Source organism: Canis lupus, chromosome X (genome assembly GCF_011100685.1).
Source record: "Canis lupus familiaris isolate Mischka breed German Shepherd chromosome X, alternate assembly UU_Cfam_GSD_1.0, whole genome shotgun sequence".
NCBI classification, from domain to species: Eukaryota; Metazoa; Chordata; class Mammalia; order Carnivora; family Canidae; genus Canis; species Canis lupus.
In genome coordinates, this window is record NC_049260.1 from 115,909,005 (window position 1) to 115,930,193 (window position 21,189).

Genomic DNA, 21,189 nt, shown 5'->3' on the forward strand with positions numbered 1-21,189 from the left:
GAGGTCACTCCCTGGACCTGGTGCCCTGGCTGCCATCCTGTGGCCCAGAAAGGAAGGGGCTGTTGCCCCCTCCCAGCCACATTCCCTCTCCTTTTCCCTCCTGTGGATTCTCCCATCATCCATCTGGCCTTCCTCTTAAGGCCAGCTGAAGATGGTCCCTTGCAGTTTCCCGAGTTAGGTTAGTGATGTGAAATATGCTCCTGCCCCTGGCCCTACCTCTCCTGCCCCTACCCCTGCAGAAGGCAATTGCTGGTTTTCTTCCCCAGTTCTTTTCCAAGTAAGTTTTGTTTACTCCCCAAATCCCTGAGCCAGATGTGGGGTGCCTACACTCCCAACCCCGAGTGTCCAGCCTTCCCCTCTGTTGAGTTTTTAGTCTCTTGTGCTGTGCCTAGTGGCACCTGGGCTAGGGAGGACACTGCCCCTGTCCAGGTTTTTATAAATGTCTTACTCAAGTTCAAACCTCCAGCTTGTGAATAGACTGTGTCGCTTTTTTGACTTGGTAAGCAAGTATTAGGCTTTGGGGTGGGGGGGGAGGTCTGTAATGTGAAACAACTTTTTGTTGTCTTTTTCCCCCCTCCCATTGTTGTAAATAACTTTTAATGGCCAAACCCCAGATTTGTACTTTTTTTTTCCTCTGCTAAAACCATTCTCTTCCACCTAGTTTTACTGTAACATTTGGAAAAGGAATAAATGTCGTCCCTTTAGTAATGCAAAAAAAAAACAAAACAAAAACAAAAACAAAAAAGCAAAAACTACAGAAGTTGCAAGGAGACAGGAACAGAAACACAGTAAGAATATTCTGCTCACTACAAATCAAATCAAGTGGACAAAAAAATAAGAAAAAAGAACACCTGAACAGCATAAGCAACACGGTAGAACTTATGAATATATGTAAAGCTCTAAACTCATCACACAGAACATTACTTTTCAATTCTGCATGGCATATTCACAAAAACTGATCATAGATTAAGTTGCAAGGAAACAACAAATTTCACAAAAAAAATATTACAAACAACCCTCTCTGATCACGAAGCAGTTAAACTGGAAATTACGAATAAAAACAAAATATATTCCTATTTGTCACGTAAAGAAAATTGTATTTGCGGGGCACCTGGGTGGCTCAGTGGTTCAGCATCTGCCTTTGGCTCAGGGCATGATCCTGGGGGTCCTGGGATCGAGTCCTGCATCGGGATCCCCAGAGGGAGCCTGCTTCTCCCTCTGCCTATGTCTCTGCTTCTCTCTCTGTGTCTCTCACGAATACATAAAATCTTTTAAAAGAAATTATTTTCAAAGAAAAAGCTTACAATTTTTTTAAAAAGCAATCACTTCTACAGCAAGGCATTTCCTTTAAAATTAGTATCTGGGGGCAGCCCGGGTGGCTCAGCGGTTTAGCGCCGCCTTCGGTCCAGGGCGTGATCCTGGAGACCCGGGATGGAGTCCCACATCCTGCTCCCTACATGGAGCCTGCTTCTCCCTCTGCCTGTGTCTCTGCCTCTCTCTCTCTGTGTGTTTCTCATGAATGAATAAATAAAATCTTTTTTAAAAAGTAAAATAAAATTAGTATGTGTGATATATATATTTTAATATATATATCTATTTATTTAAAGGCTTTATTAATGTAATCATTCATAAGAGACACAAGAGACATAGAGGGAAAAATAGGTTCCCTGCTGGGAGCCTGATGCAGGACTCAATTTCCAAACCAGGATCATGCCCTGAGCCGAAGGCAGATGCTCAATTGCTGAGATGCTCAATCTTTTAAAAGAAATCATTTTCAAAGAAAAAGTTTAAAAATTTTTAAAAAAGCAATCACTTCTATAGCAAGGCATTTCCTCCTTTAAAATTAGTATCCGTGCTATATATATATATGGTATATATTTATCAAATATACATATTCAATATACATATATATATTTAAAAGCTTTATTAATGTATTTATTCAGGAGACCTACAGGAGACATAGAGGGAGAAGCAGCTTCCCTGCTGGGAGCCCGATGCAGGACTGGATCCCCGAACCAGGATCATGCCCAGAGCCGAAGGCAGACGCTCAATCGCTGAGATGCTCAATCTTTTAAAAGAAATCATTTTCAAAGAAAAAGTTTAAAAATTTAAAAAAAAACAATCACTTCTATAGCAAGGCATTTCCTCCTTTAAAATTAGTATCTGTAATATATATATATCTAAATACATGATATATATTTATCAAATATACATATTCAATATACATATATATATTTAAAAGCTTTACTAATATATTTTCAGGAGACATACAGGAGACATAAAGGGAGAAGCAGCTTCCCTGCTGGGAGCCCAATGCGGGACTGGATTCCTAAACCAGGATCACGCCCTGAGCCGAAGGCAGACGCTCAATTGCTGAGATGCTCAATCTTTTAAAGAAATCATTTTCAAAGAAAAAGTTTAAAAAAAAAAAAAAAGCAATCACTTCTATAGCTAGGCATTTCCTCCTTTAAAATTAGTATCTGGGGGCAGCCCGGGTGGCTCAGCGGTTTAGTGCCGCCTTCCGCCCAGGGCGTGATCCTGGGGTCGAGTCTCACGTCATGCTCCCTGCATGGAGCCTGCTTCTCCCTCTGCCTATGTCTCTGCCTCTCTCTGTGTGTCTCATGAATAAATAAGTAAAATCTTTTTTTAAAAAAAAAAGAAGCGGTTATTTAAAAAAAATAAAATTCGTATGTGATATATATATTTATATAGCATACATTTATTAAACACATATATTTAATATATATATTTAAAGGCTTTATTAACGTATTTATTCATGAGAGACACAGGAGACATAGAGAGAGAAGCAGCTTCCCTGCTGGGAGCCCAATGCAGGACTCGATCCCCGAACCAGGATCACGCCCTGAGCCGAAGGCAGACGCTCAATCGCTGAGATGCTCAATCTTTTAAAATAAATCATTTTCAAAGAAAAGTTTTTTTAAAAAAACCAATTACTTCTATAGCAAGGCATTTCCTCCTTTAAAATTAGTATCTGTGATAGTTATATCTAAATATAGGATATATATTTATCAAATATACATATTTAATATATATATACACTTAAAGGTTTTATTAATGAGACACACAGGAGACATAGAGGGAGAAGCAGGCTCCATGCAGGGAGCCCGATGCAGGACTCGATCCCCGAACCAGGATCATGCCCTGAGCCGAAGGCAGACGCTCAATCGCTGAGCCACGCAGGCGTCCTTATTTTCTGTGATATTAAGAAGAAAAATATCTCAAGATTTTCGGGTTTTAATTTCTCTATATGGTTCAGTCTACTTAAAACCTCCCCTATGTTTCATTCTCCCTTACAATATTTCATACATTATTAAAATACCTGTTTTTAGGCCTTGTCCAAATATCTACAAACAATTCCTTTCTGTTCCTTTCAAGTTCTTTATTTTTGCTATTTTGAACTTTTGTTACTTAAGCGAATACTCCACAATACGAACTCAAATTTTAAGACTGTTTTAGGAAACTCTTTGAAATTTAGAAATTACATGGTTCACGCTTTTAACAAAACCCGGGCCCTTGAAGAGCTTAATTCTTGAGGTGGGAAGCCAGGGGAGGAGAGGGAAAAAGAACAGAATCGTCGTCGTTTCTAGAGAAAGGGGTACTGAGTTCTAGAGGGCTGTCGAGCTCCATTTTGACCGACACATCGAAACAACACGAAAGTAAAACCAACCGGCAAAATGAAGGTAAAAACGAAAGGAACAGCAATTGCTCGTCAAACAACGCAGCAGACTTAGGAAGAACAAAAAGCTTCTTTGCTCCTCACATTTTTTACTTACCCAAAGGAACTTCTCCCCATTCGTAGCCAGGAACGCCCGAGCTCCCTCGGCGCCAACGGTCCCACCATGCGGGCCAACGGTCTCCCGAGGAGGATCGCCTCAGGAGGACTAACCACAGCCGGCTTTGTACTTCCCAGTTCAAAGGATGGTCCCGCCCACTTCCGCCCGTTGCGTCGGGTCACGTGACCGGGTCCTCGCCAATCAACTGTGGAGGCATGAGGTTCACTTCCGGGTGGGGCCCCACGCCCTCCCCCATCTTGAGGCTCCAGGAGGGCTTATTTTGTTTCGAAGTTAGGGAATATAGTCTACCGGTTCTCTCGGCCTGCTGGGCTGAAAGAGAATGAGCGGGCCCCTAAAATTCACGAGATGCCATGTAACAGTTTCCTTCGCGTGTAGTGCAGAGGCAAGTGCGGATTCTGAGGGCCAGGAGGCTTGCAGAGCCTCGTGAGCCTGAGAGGTCTGAGTGCACGGAACTGGGAAATGCGCCATAAATCGCTATCACCTCCCTGCTAAATGCACCTTAGAGTGGTTTTGAAGATGCAGTGAGGCCTGTGCCTGGCACATATTGTTACAGAAGTGGTTACTATTTTTCCTTGTTTTGAAGACATTCTCTCCACCTTGAAGACATTTACAAGCTGTGTTATTCAAGGACAATCCTATTGCTTCGTCAAGCTTCCTTTCTCATATGAAAATGGAGAAAGCCCGTTTAACAAATGTTCCCTAATACATACCAAATATATATATGTATATATATATATGTATCTTTAGATCCAATTACCCCCTAATATATACCAAAAACCATCTAGGTTCAGAGGACAGAAAATTGAACAAGATCTGTAAGGTCCCCCCTTTCATGATACTTGTATTCTAGTATGGAGCAAGGTTATAAACCTAAAAACAGAATTACGGAGAATAAAATAATATATGATGTGCCTAGTATTGGACAAAGAACAGCTCATTGTTGAATTTTCTATACAATCATTTAGGGAATGGTGGGAATTTGGGTCAGCCCCACCCAAAGCTCATGAACTGATAGGGGAAGGGTGGTCCCTTAAAGTAAAATTCAAGGGTCCAAAATATACTGAATTGCAGAATGGTCCCCAAGTTCCTGCCCCTGATCCACACACACGCTCTATAATGATCTCCCCTTAAGTATGGGCAGAGCCTGTGAATATGATGTGACATCGCTCCTGGGATTATGTTATATGGCAAAGATGAAAGGATTTTTCAGAAGTAAGTAAGGTCCCTAATCTGTCCATAATAGTCACTCAAAAGGGAGAATATGCTGGGTGGGCCTGACCTAATCAAGTGAGCCCTTTTATAAAGGAGCGAGGCCTTCCTTAAAATCAGAACCTCTGAACCGTAGAGATGCTTTCTTCTGGCCTTGGAGAAACTAACCAGCAGGTTATGAAGTGCCTATGGAGAGGGGAAAGCACTAGGAGCCAAGGTCCTCTGTCCTACTCCTGCAAGGAAGCAAATTCTGCTAGCCTAAATGAGTTTGGAAAAGGACCCCAGGCTTTAGATTAGCAGATAGCCTAGTCAACACACATGACTGCGGCCTTATGAACCTCTGAGCAAAACATGCAGTTCAGACTGCTGACCCATGGAAACTATAAGGTGATAAACATGAATCCCCTTAAGCTGCTAAGTGTGAAATCATTTCCCATGCAAAAATAGAAAATTCAGGATTCTTCTCTTGTTTTGGGCAATCTGAAATATCAAATACGTCCTCCAAGCTCCTTGTATGTCATAGGCGTTCAGGGAGGGGCCTAAAGGAGCTGATATCTAAGGTAGACATGAGAAGTAGTTATCTAGGCAAAGAGGAGTATAAATGTGTCAGGAAGAGAGAAGCTCATCCTCACCTGAGCTATCACAAAATGCTTTTCCAAAACGCTGAGATTTACCACATTGGCAAAAAAGGAAAAGAAAGCCCCCTCCGCCACCACCCCCATCGCCATTACAGCTTCTTTGGCATAACATCCAACTGAGAGTGTCCCAGAGTACATTTCCTTGACCCACCAGCTTTTAGGCTTTTCGCAGAGGGCAATTAAGTAATTCATGAGCAATAGAGGTTTGAAATCAGTCCATTCAGTGGAGAGAGAGAAAGAAAAATTTCTGACACCTGGTTTGGAGACCAAACTAGATGACTTTCCTTTCCTTACGACGAGACCAGCCGACACTTTGAGAGAAACAGCATTTGTTATTTGCTTCTACCCCTAAAGAAGGAAAAAGTTTCATTTTTACAGTTGACATATTCCCTCTGAGTGGGGAAACATTTCATCTCCTCATTTCAGGTTGTGATTTATGAATCTGGAAGTACCTCTGTTGCTTTTTCTTCTTCTTCTTTTTCATTAGAAGGAGAGGGTAGGGAGTGAGCAGAAGCAGAAGGAGAGAGAGAATCCTAATCAGGCTCCATGCCCACAACCCTGAGACCACAACCTGAGCCAAAATCAAAAGTCAGATACCTAACCAACTAAGCCACCCATGCCCCACTGTAGCCTATTTTTTAAAGTATATTTATTATTATTGAGGTATAGTTCACATACTGTTAAATTTACCATTTAATGTGTCCAATTCGGTGGTATTCAGTATATTTACTATGTCATATAACCATCATCACTGTCTAATTCTAGAACTTCCTGCCTACCACCCAGCCTCCCCAAGAAAACCTATACCAGTTAGCAGTCAATCCCAATTTTAATCCCTCCTCCCTACTTTCTCCATTACCTGGCAACCATTATTAACCTTACTGTCTATATGGATTTGCCTATTCTAGATATTTCATGAAAATGAAATTAATACGTATTTTTTTGTTTCTGACTTATTTCACTTAGCATAATGTTTTCAATAATGCTGAATAATAATGCATTCTGCAGATCTACCTTTTTTTTTTTATCCTTTCACCCATTGATGGACATCTGTGATGTTTCCACTTTTGTTAGCTATCATGGATCTCAGTGTCCTGGAATGGAGCTCTGCATGGGGCCTCCTGCTCAGCAGGGAGGCTGCTTCTCCCTCTCTCCCCTGACCCTTTCCCCTATTCACCTCCACTCTTTATCTCAAAATAAGATTTTATGTATTTTTTGAGAGAGAGAGCATGGGAAAGCACAGGGAGCGGGGGCAGGAGCAGAGGGGGAGGGAGAGAGAATCTCCAGCAGACTGCATGCTGAGCTCAGAGGCCAACTGAGGGGCAGTCCTACAACTCTGGGATCATGACCTGAGCTGAAGCTGATGTTTAACCGAATGAGCCACCCAAGTGCCCCATGGTTTCAGACTCTTTTTTTTTTAGATTTTATTTATTTATTCATGAGAGACAGAGAGAGAAAGAGAGAGGCAGAGAGACACAGGCAGAGAGAGAAGCAGGCTCCATGCAGGGAGCCCGATGTAGGACTCGATCCCGGGACTCCAGAATCACACCTTGGGCCAAAGGCAGGCACTAAACCGCTGATCCACCCAGGGACCCCCTGGTTTCAGACTCTTGATTAAGTTTTCATTTCCCCCAACCTGTGGCTGCCTCCAGTGTCAATCTCCTTCCATTCTGCCCCAGAGCACCCGTTTTTCCCATAGTCTCTAGCCAACTTCTTCCTCTTTTACAGCTCATTTTTGCCATATTTCCTTAAAAGATAAACATTAGAGGGCGCCTGGGTGGCTCAGTCGTTTGGGCATCTGCCTTCAGCTCAGGTCATGGTCCCGGAGTCCCAGGGTTGAGCCCCGAGTCGGGCTTGGTGGGGAGTCTGCTTCTCCCTCTGCACCTCACCCTGCTCATGCTCTCTCATGTGCATGCGTGTGTACTCTCTCAAATAAATAAATATTTTTTTTAAAAAGATAAACATTAGAATTAAAAGGAAGCATTTGAATGTGTTGGGTGTTCACACAAGTTACTATCTGCTTCCCCTGGGACTCTCTAGGCACAGAATGAGGGGAGAGACCATATGTATGTATGGAAAATAGTTAAATTCCATCTTTTCCAAAATATACAGAATTATACATGCTATATGAAGGCAGAGCTCCAGATTGGTCGCCAAGATTCTCCACACACTGGTGGTGCATGCACACTTCCTGTATAACCCAGAGGTTGCGAATATGGTAGATTTCATCCCTGTGATTCACTTCTGTACTATGAACAGTTGATTTTAATAAGGATAGAATCTCTGAGGGGTCTTGACCTAATCACATGAGCCCTTTAAATCTAAAGTTAGAGACAGAGAAGTCAGAGATTTGAAACACAAGACAGATTTGATCTGTTTCTTGCTTAAAGATGGAGATCTCAGTTCAACAAGGACAAGTAATGAAATTCTGTGGACAAGAACACAGCTGGACTTCTGACCTGTAGAACTCTGAGCTAATAGATGTTGTTTTAAGCCTCTGAGTTTCTATATATAGTGATAGAAATACTACATATTAATATACAGTGATAGAAATATACAGTGACAGTGACAGAAATACTAGGCTTTCTTTTTTTAAGGATTTTATTTATTTATTCATGAGGCACACACACACACACATACACATACACACACATACACACAGAGAGGCAGAGACACAGGAAGAGGGAGAAGCAGGCTCCCTGCAGGGAGCCTGATGTGGGACTCGATCCCAGGACTCTGGGATCATGCCCTGAGCCAAAGACAGCTGCTCAACCACTGAGGCACCTAGGTGCCCAGTACTATGCTTTCTCGATGACTGATCTGTGTTTCTATTTTGCCTTTACTGTCAGGGAACTCAGAGTCAAATTTGAGGCACAAATGTTAAAAGTTTTAGAGGTTGTTACAGTCTGTACATCTATTTTCAATGTTTTTCTCTTGGTCATAGCTTCCTGCATTTTTATGTATTTTGCCTGATTTTCCTATTCTTTTTTTAAAAAAGATTTTATTCATCGATTCATGAAAGACAGAGAGAGAGAGGCAGAGACACAGAGGGAGGAGCAGGCTCTATGCAGGGAGCCTGAGGTGGGACTTGATCACGGGTCTCCAGGATCATGCCCCAAGCCAAAGGCAGGCGCTAAACCGCTGAGCCACCCGGGCTGCCCGATTTTCCTATTCTTAATTATATTTAACATTCTCTTTTATGGGGGCTCTTGGGTGGCTCAGTTGGTTAAGCATCTACCTTCAGCTCAGGTCATGATCTTGGGGTCCTGGGATCGAGTCCCATGTCAGGCTTCCTGCTCAGGCGGGAGTCTGCTTCTCTCTCAATCTTTCCTTCTACCCCTGCCCCCTGCTAGTGCTCTCTCTCTCTCTCTCTCAAATAAATAAAGAAAAATATTTTAAAAACCCATTCACTTTTATGTAATCTTTTTTTAGTCTCATGATAAAAGCAATATGTGCTCATTGTGGAAAATGTGGAAAAAAATACTGTTAGGCCCAAGAAGGAGAAAAAATTAAGCATTAGAATTCTATCAGTTCATCTGGAGAAAACAACTGTTAATGTTTTGATGTGTTGTTTTCAGTCCTTTTCCCTATGCCCATATGTATATTGTTACATAATGAGGTCATGCTGTGTTATTATTCATATTCTTTTGGTAAGCTACCTCTAAACATTTGAGGAATAAACAAGAATAGAAATTAACATGTATTCAGTGGTTTGAGGGCGTTTTTCTTAAAGATTTTGTTTTTAAGGAACCTCCACCCCCAACATGACACTTGGTGTTCACCTATGTCGAGGGTCCCCGAGACCACCCCCGGGTTCACTGGTTTGGTAAGATGACTCACAGGACTCAGCGTATATTCTTACTCACCGGTATGACTTGCTACAGTGAAAAGGTACAAAGCAAAAAACAGCAAAGGGAAAAAGTAGCACAGGCGCCAAGTCTAGAGGAAACCTGACACAAGTTGTCAAGTGTTCCCTCCCAGTGAAGTCACAAAGGATGCATGTCATTCCTCCAGCATTAAATTGTGACAACACATGTAAAGCATGCCTACCAGGGAAGCTAATTAGAGACTCCGTGTTCAAAGTTTGTAACAGGCTATTATTGGAGTCACCCTTTGCCTAGCATGTCCCAGAATTCCAGACTCCCAGAAGGAAAGCAGATGTTCAGCATAAACCATGGTGCTTGTACAAACAGCTTAGGCCCAGCCAATGGTCAAAGCTGCAAGCAGCCCAAACATAGCAGTTTCCAGCTTGCTTACGTGAAACCTTTCCTGCCCATCACCAAAGTACCACATGCTTGTAGTCCTACTGCAGTTATGTGTAATATTCAACGCCCTGGTTACACGTTTTCTCTCACAGAAAGTATATTAGAAGGTGAGTGTCTTAGTTTGAATTACAGCAGAGTGGATAGCTTAAGCAACAAACTATTTCTCACGTTTCTGGAGGCTGGAAAGTCCAAGATCACGGTGATGGCAGACCCAGTGACTAGTAAAGGCCTGCTTCTTGGCCTGCATCTTGTAGTTGGCCATTTTCTTCTTGTCACCTCACATGGTGGAGAACATAGAAAAAGCAAGCTCTGCTCATAAGGGCACTGGTCCGATCATGAAGGCTCTAGCCCTTGTGACCTCCCAAAGGCCCCACTTCCTGCTACCATCACATTGGAGATTAGGAGTTAACCATACGAGGTCTGGGAGGATCCAAACATGTAGTCCATAACGATGGATGAGAATCACCTCTATGTATATATATTTCTTCTCTTTTTTTTTAAGATTTTATTTATTTATGAGAAACACAGAGAGAGGCAGAGACATAGGCAGAGGGAGAAGCAGGCTCCCCCCAGGGAGGATGTGGGACTCGATCTCGAGACTATGGGATCACGCCCTGAACCAAAGGCAAATGCTCAACTGCTGAGCCACCCAGGCATCCCTCTTTTCTTTTTTTGAGATTTTTTTTTTAATTCATGAGAGACACAAAGAGGCAGAGGACACAGGCAGAGGGAGAAGCAGACTTCCTGCGGGGAGTCCAATGTGGGACTGGATTCCAGAACCCTGGGATCACGACCTGAGCCAAAAGGCAGATGCTCAACCACTGAGCCACCCCGGTGCCCCTCTGTATATATTTTTAAAGCCAATCCTGAGCAAATGTCTATGAAAGCTGTCTTTAGGGTAGAGAAGAGCTGGTCATGAAAGACCAATACCATGCAGAAAACTGATCCTTTGTTGTCCCTTCTAGAGAGTCAGGGTCTGGAGGGCTGTCTCTATTTCCCCAAGGTTTCTTTTTGTTTTTCCCAGCCCCGCCAGACCCAAACTTCCTCAGCTGAGGCCAGACCCAGAGCCTTATGATGAGCTCCATGGGTAGGATCAAGAGCTGTCTCACGGAGCCTGGCTCAAAGAGGAGCAGGCCCTCATCTCAGAGGCCCTGTCCCCTTTTACCCAGGCCCATGTTGAGTAGCTTTACCTGAAGTCTCAGAAGCAAAGGACTGCCTTCGTCTCTGCAATTAGATTTGTATGATTTTTCTGGCTCCAAACATCAGCCTCTAGTATCGAAAAATCTTATTTTGGGGAGAGCTGACAGGTACGGACTACACACAGGTGTCCCCCCCACCCCTGGCACAAAAGTTGCTTTTACTTTGGGATTAAGGTGTGCCTCTGGGGAAAAAAGATCAAAAAACAAAAAACAAAACGTGCTTTTGAAAGAAGAGGGGAGCCACACTAGACAATAGGGTACCTTTGCAAGGGTACCTTGAATCAGTAAAAGCTACCCTTCCTGGGCTTATGCATCCCCAGAGGCACAGAGTTTGGGGACTGTATGGTGCCCTTGGGCAGATTGGCAGAAAAATGCTCTCTCTGGGGGGAGGTAGCTCCATGTGATTGTGCCAAGCTCGGTGAGCAGCACTATGGATGGATTTCAATCACCACTCACTTGCTCTGCTGGGCACCTTTTGTGCTCACACAATTGAGTACAAATAGGTATGCTGGGAAGGTTGGCAGATGTGTGGCATTATCTTCCTTTATCCTCTTATTTCAGAATCCAAAAGCCCTGTCCTATAACTGGTCCTCTGAATCAGTTGAACAAGCTTTTGCATCCACGTGGGGGTATTTGGAGTCCACCCTCATGACTGGAATAATACAGACAGGGTGCTCGATGCAGGGAGGTAGCACGGATCCTCATTAGTTGAATTCATCATGGAATGATGATAACTCATTATTGAATCATTGTGTTCAAGGGTGCTCATCGCTACCTTTGAAATATGATGATTAATTAGTTGGAATGTTGAGACATGGAGAATAACACTTTAGTATGGAAAAGCTGTTTTATCTGTTATGATTATTGGCATCATTTAAGAGCCTCCATTGTGCCATCTGTAAAACGCAGAGTGAAAGTACCTAGCGGCAGGTCTGCTCTGCAGGCCCAAGGAGAGGTCATGCAAGTCAACAAATGTCAGTGTCCCCTTCCATCCTATCCTTTCGCTCCCCTCATTCCTCACATTTACACAATGTTGAGATTACAAAGCACTTTCATTTCCAGGGCCTCGTCCGCTCCTCAACGAAGTCGAATAAAAAGCCTTGGCTTTCAGCAGGCCTGGCTCACTTGCACATGCCTAGATACCGGTTTCAAACCCAGTCTCAGAGATTCTTTTTTCTCTCCATTTTTCATATTACAAATAGGACACAAGGAGGACCGAGCCCACGTGAAGATCCCTTTAGTATCCAGAGGAGCTTTCATCAAGTGGCGACTGGGTCTGGGAAAAGGGAGCCTTTAACTGGGTGAATCCATCATGTTCAGTTCAGTTTCATACACAAAGGAATCTGTACTATATGGCTGCTTCTTCCCTGCCTCTGTCTCTTTTACCTCTAATTGTTAAAACTGGTGGTCCTATAACAGAGGATCTAAAAATAGGGAATATAGTGCAGAAGGAGAAAACTTAAATCATATTACCCAAAGCACTTAAGTTCTTATGCTTTAATATCACAATCTTCTGTGAAAAAAAAATTTTCATTGTCTGCCAAATTTTGCAAAGTCAGAATGCACTGCTGTGAATGAAACAAAAGCAGGCGCGCTGGAAAGTTCTCCTCCTGAAAAATAGTTGCCCGGATGCCTCTTTTATATTTTAAGTGAGAATCTTTTCGTTGCAACTAAGCGAAACTGCTACTCGAAAACACCACAAGCCAAAACCCAGGAATCTGATTGGTAAGATACTGGCGGCATCTCATGGAGTCCAAGGGCAGGGGACCTCTGGGCATCACAAACAGAAAGCAGGCACTGGAAAGCACTCAAGAGACCCACGCTTCTATTTGCTGCTGTTGCTTTATTTTATTTTTTAAAAATTTTATTTATTTATTCTTGAGAGACAGAGACAGGCAGAGACACAGGCAGAGGGAGAAGCAGGTTCCACTCAGGGAGCCCAATGTGGGACTCGATCCCGGGACTGCAGGACCACACCCTGGGCTGAAGACAGGCTCTAAACCGCTGAGCCACCCAGGGTTCCCTCTGCTGTTGCTTTAATTCTGCTTCTCTCGAGGCAGGTTTAACTCACTGCCTTAGCATCCTTGGGCTGAAGGTAGGTCACATGGTTTGATCTGCTCTATCCCCTCTGGATGGGAGGACTGGGGTTGGAAATACATCAAAGCTGTGCCAATAGGATTCTTTACTCTGAGCTGTTTGAACTAAGACCCTGTGACCTTGAGCCTTCCTCCTTTTCTCCTGCTTGCTCACTCCAGCTGTTGGTCTTTACTTCTGCTTGCACATCTCTTCATGCATTTTCATTCTCTGTCTCTGCCATTCTCTACAAGACAGTTTGGAAGGCTTCAGTGTACACATGGCCTGATGTGGCCCATCCATACCTCTTGCATGTATGTGTCTTCAGTCCAGGCCACTGACAGAGACTGACTAGTATGTCTCGATCCCCGTTCCAACTCCAAGGGAAAGAGAGAGACTGGATTGTTGTGAGGATCGAAGGGGTTAATGTAGTCCAGTGCCTGGCACAAAAGAAGCATGCTGTATGCATTACTATTCTTCAAAACCTTCCTGGGAAGGGGAGGGCGTTTCTCTGCCCAGTCTGTGTTCCATTAGCCCTGCTCCCTTGGCCCCAGCTAGAATAAATCACTTCTACCCCACTCCTGCTGTTGACCCTTGTATATCTGTTTCTGTTTTAATTGTGTGAGTTCCATATTATATTATAGTTATTTCTTGGCGTGCCTGTCTCTCATTCTAGACTGTAAGTTCCTTCCTTGGGGACGTGAGCCATGTTCTTCTCCCTTTGAACCCATTAATGGAGATGAGGTGTTGTGTTGTGCCTAATGCATGGTAAGTGCTGGGGAAAAGCTTGCTGAGCTGAATGTAAGACATGGGACAGACATGGCAATTCAACATTATCTTTAGGGCCCAATTTCTCTTAGTAGTAGAAATCGGAGTATGGGCTGTTTTTCTTGACCCGGCTACCATGCCTTGTTTACTTCCAACCAGCAAATTAGAAGGCAGGTTTCCACATCAGAGGTTATCCCTGAGCAATTAATGAAAGGGGGTCAAATGTGTCCTGGGTCATTCATTCTCGTGGCTCACCAGTGGAGGAGGATTTTATTCAAGATGAATGTCAGGGGAAGTAAGTGTTAATCTGAGGTAAGCCTATGCTGGCTCTGCAAGGTGAGCTTGGAGTGGGAATGCTGGCTTCAAGTGCCAGCGGTGTATACACAGTGTATATACCTGGTGCTACACACATAGCATCTCCACAGTTATACGGGCCTCAGAGCTGATGACTAAGGGATTACATCCTCAGCCCCCCTCCTTGTTTCTGGCTTCTTTTCCTTAGACTCTCTATTCCCTTTGCCTTCAAAATCCTTTCTCCTTCCCCTGCCACCCAGCCACCATTTCCCGGACCCTCTCAGACGCCTATTTGGCATTGGGGTTTTGTTTGTCGAAGGTGTATGTGTATCTATTTCCAGTGGTTTTAGTTTTATGATGTCCAGGCCTTCAAACCACACTGGCCCCTTTTGTTCTAAGATTGATGTTGACACAAGTCCACATAAATTAATGTCCTCAGCTCCACTAATTTGCCTGGAGGGAGTAAATTCATATGCAAAACAGAACAAAAGAGAGGGTACTAGGAACAGGAAGAAAGGGGAGTTAAGGAATACACCCCCACCCATTTAACTTGCAGACAACCCCAGGAAGATAAGGCAGGGTTGTTTTGTTTTGTAATTAACTCCAGTTAATAAACAAAACAACAACGAAGGAGGCATCTTAGAGAAGTCATTTGCTAATAAGGAGCATGGGTAGGGGTAAAACCTAGATTTTCTCACCCCTACTCCAGCACTCTTCCCATCCCAGCAGGATGTTTTTCAAATAAGCTGCCTCTTCTAAAATAAGATAACCTCTTCCATACCATGCAACAGCCAGGTCTTAATAATTTAGACCACGGGTGGGGTCAGGAAACCGCGGCCTGTGTGCCAAATCTAGCAAGCCTCTTTTGGTATTGCCCAGAAGCTAAGATTTTTTTCTTTTACATTTTTTAATGGTTCAAAAAATTGGAAGAAGACTATTTCATGGCACATTAAAATGATAAGACATTGAAATTTGTATGTCTATAAACAGTTTTAAGGAGACACAGCCATGCCCACTCATTTGTATATCGTTTACAGTTGCTTTGATACCACAGTGGCAGGATTAAGGGGGTGCGACAGAGGCTGTACAGCCAGGCCTGCCTTACCCAAGGTTTGGCTTTGGGCCCTTTCAGTTTCCCACAGTCAACCGCGGTCCAATACCAGGTGATCCTCCTTCTACAGCCTCAGAAGGTAGAGAGTAGCCTGACACTGGGTCACTAGGCCTATGTCATTCGCCTCACTGCCTCTCATCACATGGGCACTTCATCATCTCACATCGTCACAAGTAGGGTGAGTACAGGACAGTGAGATATTTTGAGAAAGAGAGACCACAATCACATAACTTTTTTTCACAGTATAATTATTCTATTTTATTAATTATTACTGTTAATCTCTGTGTTCAATTTATACATTTATCACAGGTCTGTATATATAAGCATATATAAGAAACAACAGTCTATAGAGGGTTTGGTACTATCCGCGGTTTCAGGCATTCACTGGGGATCCACTGGAAGGTATGGGGAGGACTGATGTATTTACAACCTGACTCTTCACAGAAATGCTTTCTTTTTAAAAAATTTTAAAAGATTTTATGTATTTATTCATGAGACAGAGAGAGAAAGAGAGAGAGAGAGAGAGAGAGGCAGAGACACAGGCAGAGAGAGAAGCAGGCTCCCTGCAGGGACCCCTATGCGGCACTCGATCCCAGGACCCCGGGATCACGCCCTGAGCCAAAGGCAGATGCTCAACCACTGAGCCCCCCAGGCATCCCTCTTTTTAAACATTTTTAAAAAGATGTATCTATTTGAGAGAGAGTGTGCACAAGTGGGGGGCAGGGAGAGGGAGAAGCGGACTCCCTGCTGAGCAGGGAGCCCCTTGTGGTAAGGGATCCCAGGACCCTGGGATCATGACCTGAGCTGAAGGCAGACACTTAACTGACCGAGCCACCCAGGCACCCCTACAGAAATGCTTTTCTGACTGCTGATTTAGGTCTTGCTACCTGAACTATTACCCAAGTGCTGCCCTATGGAGCGTGTTGGAAGCATAGACTATTAGGCACCTTCCAGACCCACGGACTCAGCAGCTGCATTTTAATAAAGGCCCCCCCGCCCCCCACCCCCGCCCTGTGATTCATATGCATATTAAAGCTCGGCCGCTCGGCTCTGAAGGCACCTGATGAAGGCTTTTTCTTATTCCACAAGCAGAGCCTGTTACTGAAAAGGGACCGAGCCCTATTGGCAGACAGGTATGGATTTAAATTTTGTTTCCCACTGCTACGCGGCTTCCGCTTCCTCACCTGCAAAGGGAGGAGAAGCACCTGTTTCCCATAAATTTGCTTTGGATTGCATGGTGCATGGTTCGTTTCCTAAGGGCCACCCTAAGGAGTGAACACCTGCGGGATGGCCTAAAATGGGAGGAATTTCTTTGGCAGATCGAGAGGCCAGAAGTCCAAACTCAAGGTGTCAGCAGGGCCACGCTCCCTCTGCAGGCTCCTACAGGGCGTCCTTCCTCCTGCCTCCCCCCCCTCAGAACTGTAATCCCTGCCAGCCCTCCTTCCCCTGGCCTTCCACTGGGTGTCCTCTCCTGCCATTCCAGCTAATTTCAGCACCCTATTATCTTAAGCCCCTTAATTGATGCTATCTGCAAAGACCTTATTCCTTTTTATTTTTTTAAGATTTTATTTATTTATTTATTCATGAGAGATGCCCAGAGAGAGGCAGAGACATAGGCAGAGGGAGAAGCAGGCTCCCACGTGGGACTGGATCCCAGGACCCCGGGATCACACCCTGAGCCAAAGGCAGACGCTCAACCGCTGAGCCACCCAGGAGTCCCAACAAAGACCTTATTTTTAAATCAGGTCACATTCTGTGGTTCTGGACAGGCAATGAATTTTGCGGGGGGGGGGCGCTACTGTTCAACCCACCACATATTACATCAATATAGGTAAAATGTCTGGCACATTGTGAGCAATTAACACGTTTCCTCTCCCCTCTTAGCCCAATAATTCAAGGACCCAGAATTGAGTGGGGAATTGTTATAGGAATGGGGGGGGCATCTCCTCCACTAGAAGATGCTTTCATGACCTGTGTCCTGGAGCCAAACCAGTTGTTTTGTCCTCTCTACATTTTGGAGCAAAAATGCCTCTCAAGCGAGGGAACAAATGAAGGAAGTCAAAGGCGAGAAGAGCCTCCCGGTGCAGCTATGGTTCTAGAAGGTCTCATAAGTCTCCTTTCTTTCTCTCTCGGGAAGGGATTCATAGTCTCAGTGAAATTACTGTGGGCTATCTGTGATTCTAGAAGGTCCCATAGTCTCTCTCTCGGGAAGGGATTCATATTCTCAGTGAAATTCCTGTGGGCCATGGCTTTCTTTTGCACCCCTAAAAGGAGAGCTTTTCCTTTGCCCTGAAACCTGTGTGTATCTCAAGAGAAGGTGAGACAGGACTACACTTCAGCTTTCTCAGGAGCAAATCCTGACAGGTGTTAGTTTGGGGCTGCATCAAATTTGGGGTCTCCTGGCCTGTGCCGTTGTTGGCAATTTTCAGCTCGACCAAGACATGTGACAAGCCAGTTCCACCACCCTATTTCCCATGGCTTGTGTATGTATATCAGCGACATGGACTTTCTTTTTTTTAAGATTTTATTTATTTATTCATGAGAGACACAGAGAGAGAGGCAGAGACACAGGCAGAGAGAGAAGCAGGTCCCATGCAGGGAGCCCGATGTGGGACTCAAACCTGGGACCCCAGGGTCAGGATCTGGGCTGCAGGAAGGCACTAAACCGCTGAGCCACCCAGGCATCCCCAACATGGCCTTTCTGAAATTCTGAATCACACTGAACTCTTGTATTGCACTTCTGTTATACAAATCTGGTCGATTCTGTATTAATGATGCAATTAGCTACCAGTAGTGTGCATTATGGCTTTGTGAATTTCCTGTAACCAGTCTCCCTCGGAGAAGAGTTGGGGACATCTCCTTGGTACCCAGCAACCAAGTGCTGTAATTCTCAACACACTACCTGTCTTGGAGCTGAAACAAATCAATAGCTAAATGTGACTGCAGCTCGATTACTAACTCAATCTTCTGGTCTCCGAGGGAGAAATACCGAGAAGCCTGCTGAACCAGGAGTGGGAGCTGTATTATTGGTAAGAAGAAATCTGCCAGGAAGGGGAGATCCTAGTTTCGGAGATCATTTTTGTATTTCTCAAATTTATTATTATTTTTTAAAGGATTGTTTGATACTTATTTTCTGATCGTGTTTTAGAGATTGATAAAGGGTATGAATCATAGCCATCAAAGCTGTGTGTTCCACATGTAGCAGTTTAAAGAGATTATACTTTATTTTCCTGCAGAGGACTTTGGAGGAGCAAGGTATGTGGCTCCCAAAATAGGAAGGTTGCCTTTGAAGAATTAAACTTTAAGCTGCACATACATTGTATTAGAGCAAAGTCACCTTAAAGTGAAGATTCTCAGCTTTGGCTGCATATTAGAATCACCTGGGGAGCTTTTAAAAAATACTGATGCCCCAGGCTGGCTACCAGACATTCTTCTTTAATTGGGCCAGGGTGGGGCCCAGGTGTTTTATTAAAGCTCCCAGAGGGATTCTACAGCCACCATCAAGGTTGAGAATTGCCTGAAAGAGGCACAATAGCTTTTAAAGCTTCAGGATTTTGCTCACACCGCCTAATGCCGCAGAAGTTAAGAATGTGTCGTGCGTAGGTAGGATAGGGGAAAGGGTATGGTTCTCTAAGGCATAAGATAGGGAAAGGGTATAGTTCTCTAAGGCATAAGATAGGGGAAGGGTATGGTTCTCTAAGGCATAAGATAGGGGAAGAGTATGGTTCTCTAAGGCGCGGCTGGGGGAGGGGGGAATAGCTGGTGTTGAGCCCTCTCTCGGATCATTGGTTTAGCATTTCCCTCCTCCGCCCCTAATCTCTAGCTCCCTCCCCTTCTTTGTCTCCCTTTATGTTATTGGCCGTCGGAAATGTAAGCTCCATGAGAATAGTTTGGTTTGGGACCTGTTTTGTTCACACCTGTATATTGGGGAGAGCCTAGTACACGGTAGACCCTTATATATGTTGAATGAGTGGGGAAATGCACAAAGAAATGAAAGCGGGGAACCCTTGGTGGCGCAGCGGTTTAGCGCCTGCCTTTGGCCCAGGGTGCGATCCTGGAGACCCGGGATCGAATCCCACGTCGGGCTCCCGGTGCATGGAGCCTGCTTCTCCCTCTGCCTGTGTCTCTGCCTCTCTCTCTCTCTCTCTCTCTCTGTGACTATCATAAATAAATAAAAATTTAAAAAAACTATTAAAAAATTAAAAAAGAAATGAAAGCAATGTCAAAAGAAAGTTTTCCTATTTCTTGAGCAAGCAGTTCCTACCGCGAAAGCAATACAGAAGGTTATCTTTAGCCAACTCCATAAAACATTACAAAAATACTCATTTGATTAAGGTTTGGAGTCAAATATGTGTTTGCCGAAGGAGAGAAGGAATATCCTGTCCTTAAAATGATCTAGGTCCTGTGACAGTAATAAGTCTCCCTGGATATTAAATTGACATTCAGATTATCTTTTGAATTATAGTTAGAAATACCTATAGGGAGAAAAGGAGGAAAATGAGTTGTGCCAACTATTTGATTCCTGTGAATCATATTTTTCACTGTACATTAATAAATTAGCACTGGGGTTTTCTACATTATTCTTGTGAGCTTGATTAACACGAGTGCACTCTTGAGCGGTGAGTGGATTCACCTCTGCCTTCCAGATGTGACTCATTCAGGTTTCTGAGTCTCCAGTGCCAAGTGTTAGACCCTGGACCAGAGGAAATTCACCAAGGTCACCAGGAGAACCCCGTGAAGCCATTTCCACCTCCACCTAGAAGAGACTTTTTTAACATTTCAAGATTCATACCACATTTTAATAAGCACAAAAGTCTCTCCATAGCCTTGATTGTGACTTAAAATTTCTAAATACCTAGCTGAAGATCACTTCATAATTTGCTTTCTCAGACGACACACACTGCCCCCTTCTCCACCCTCATGCCCACCTTGGCTTCGGGGGATTCGGGTCTGCCCCCTAGGCTGAAAATCACTGCTCTGTTAGAGCCCCTCCACCAGCACCCTGGCAGGCTTGACAGGGCCTTTGGCCTTTGGGAGTGACAGGCAGGCCCTCAGGACCAAGGACCAACCTCCACATCTTCATTACTTCTGGGCATCAGTCTCAGCCTCCAGGACCAGGGATCCTTTCCAGAAAAGACTTATTTGAACACTTCTCTCATTCCTCCTTAGTCTTATGCGTTCTGAACCCAGAATAAAGAAAGCAGAACCAAACAGAACAAAAGCCAGAAGGCATTTCTGCTAGTTTGGTCTATAGACTGATTGCTCACCATGGGGTTGGAGGAGGGAAGGGAACATGAGCCCCAGGATGAAAACACCTGAATGCCCAGAACCTTCTCCGGGGTCGGCCCCATGTGCACATAAGCAGTTCCTCAGCACAGGGTCGCCTAGAGGGGCTTCTCTTCCAGAGTCTCAGGGCTTCCCAAGTTGTCATTTTGTGTAGCTGTCCTCAGGAGCCTAAATGTTAATGGCAACAACAACAGCAACAACCACACAAAATTGAAAGGCCTTTGCCTCTCTGGACCTCGTTGGCTTGGATGCTCCCCACAAATGCAGTGCTCAGTTTCTGGGGGCTGCATGCGTTAGGTGCTCAGGGAAAACTGATAGTTGGTCAGCTAGCGGTCTCTTGTGGGGGACTTTGCTGTATTTCACACACTCCCCTCCCCCCCATGATGGCACTTTCCTCTCATTCCTAAGTCTTCAGTTCCCCTTCTATTTACCCTCTTCCCCTTTCCCCTCCAACTGGCTTCTCAGTCATTAACATGCGTAGGAATCGCCTGGGGATCTTGTTAAACCTTAGATATAGTAGGGGCCCACATT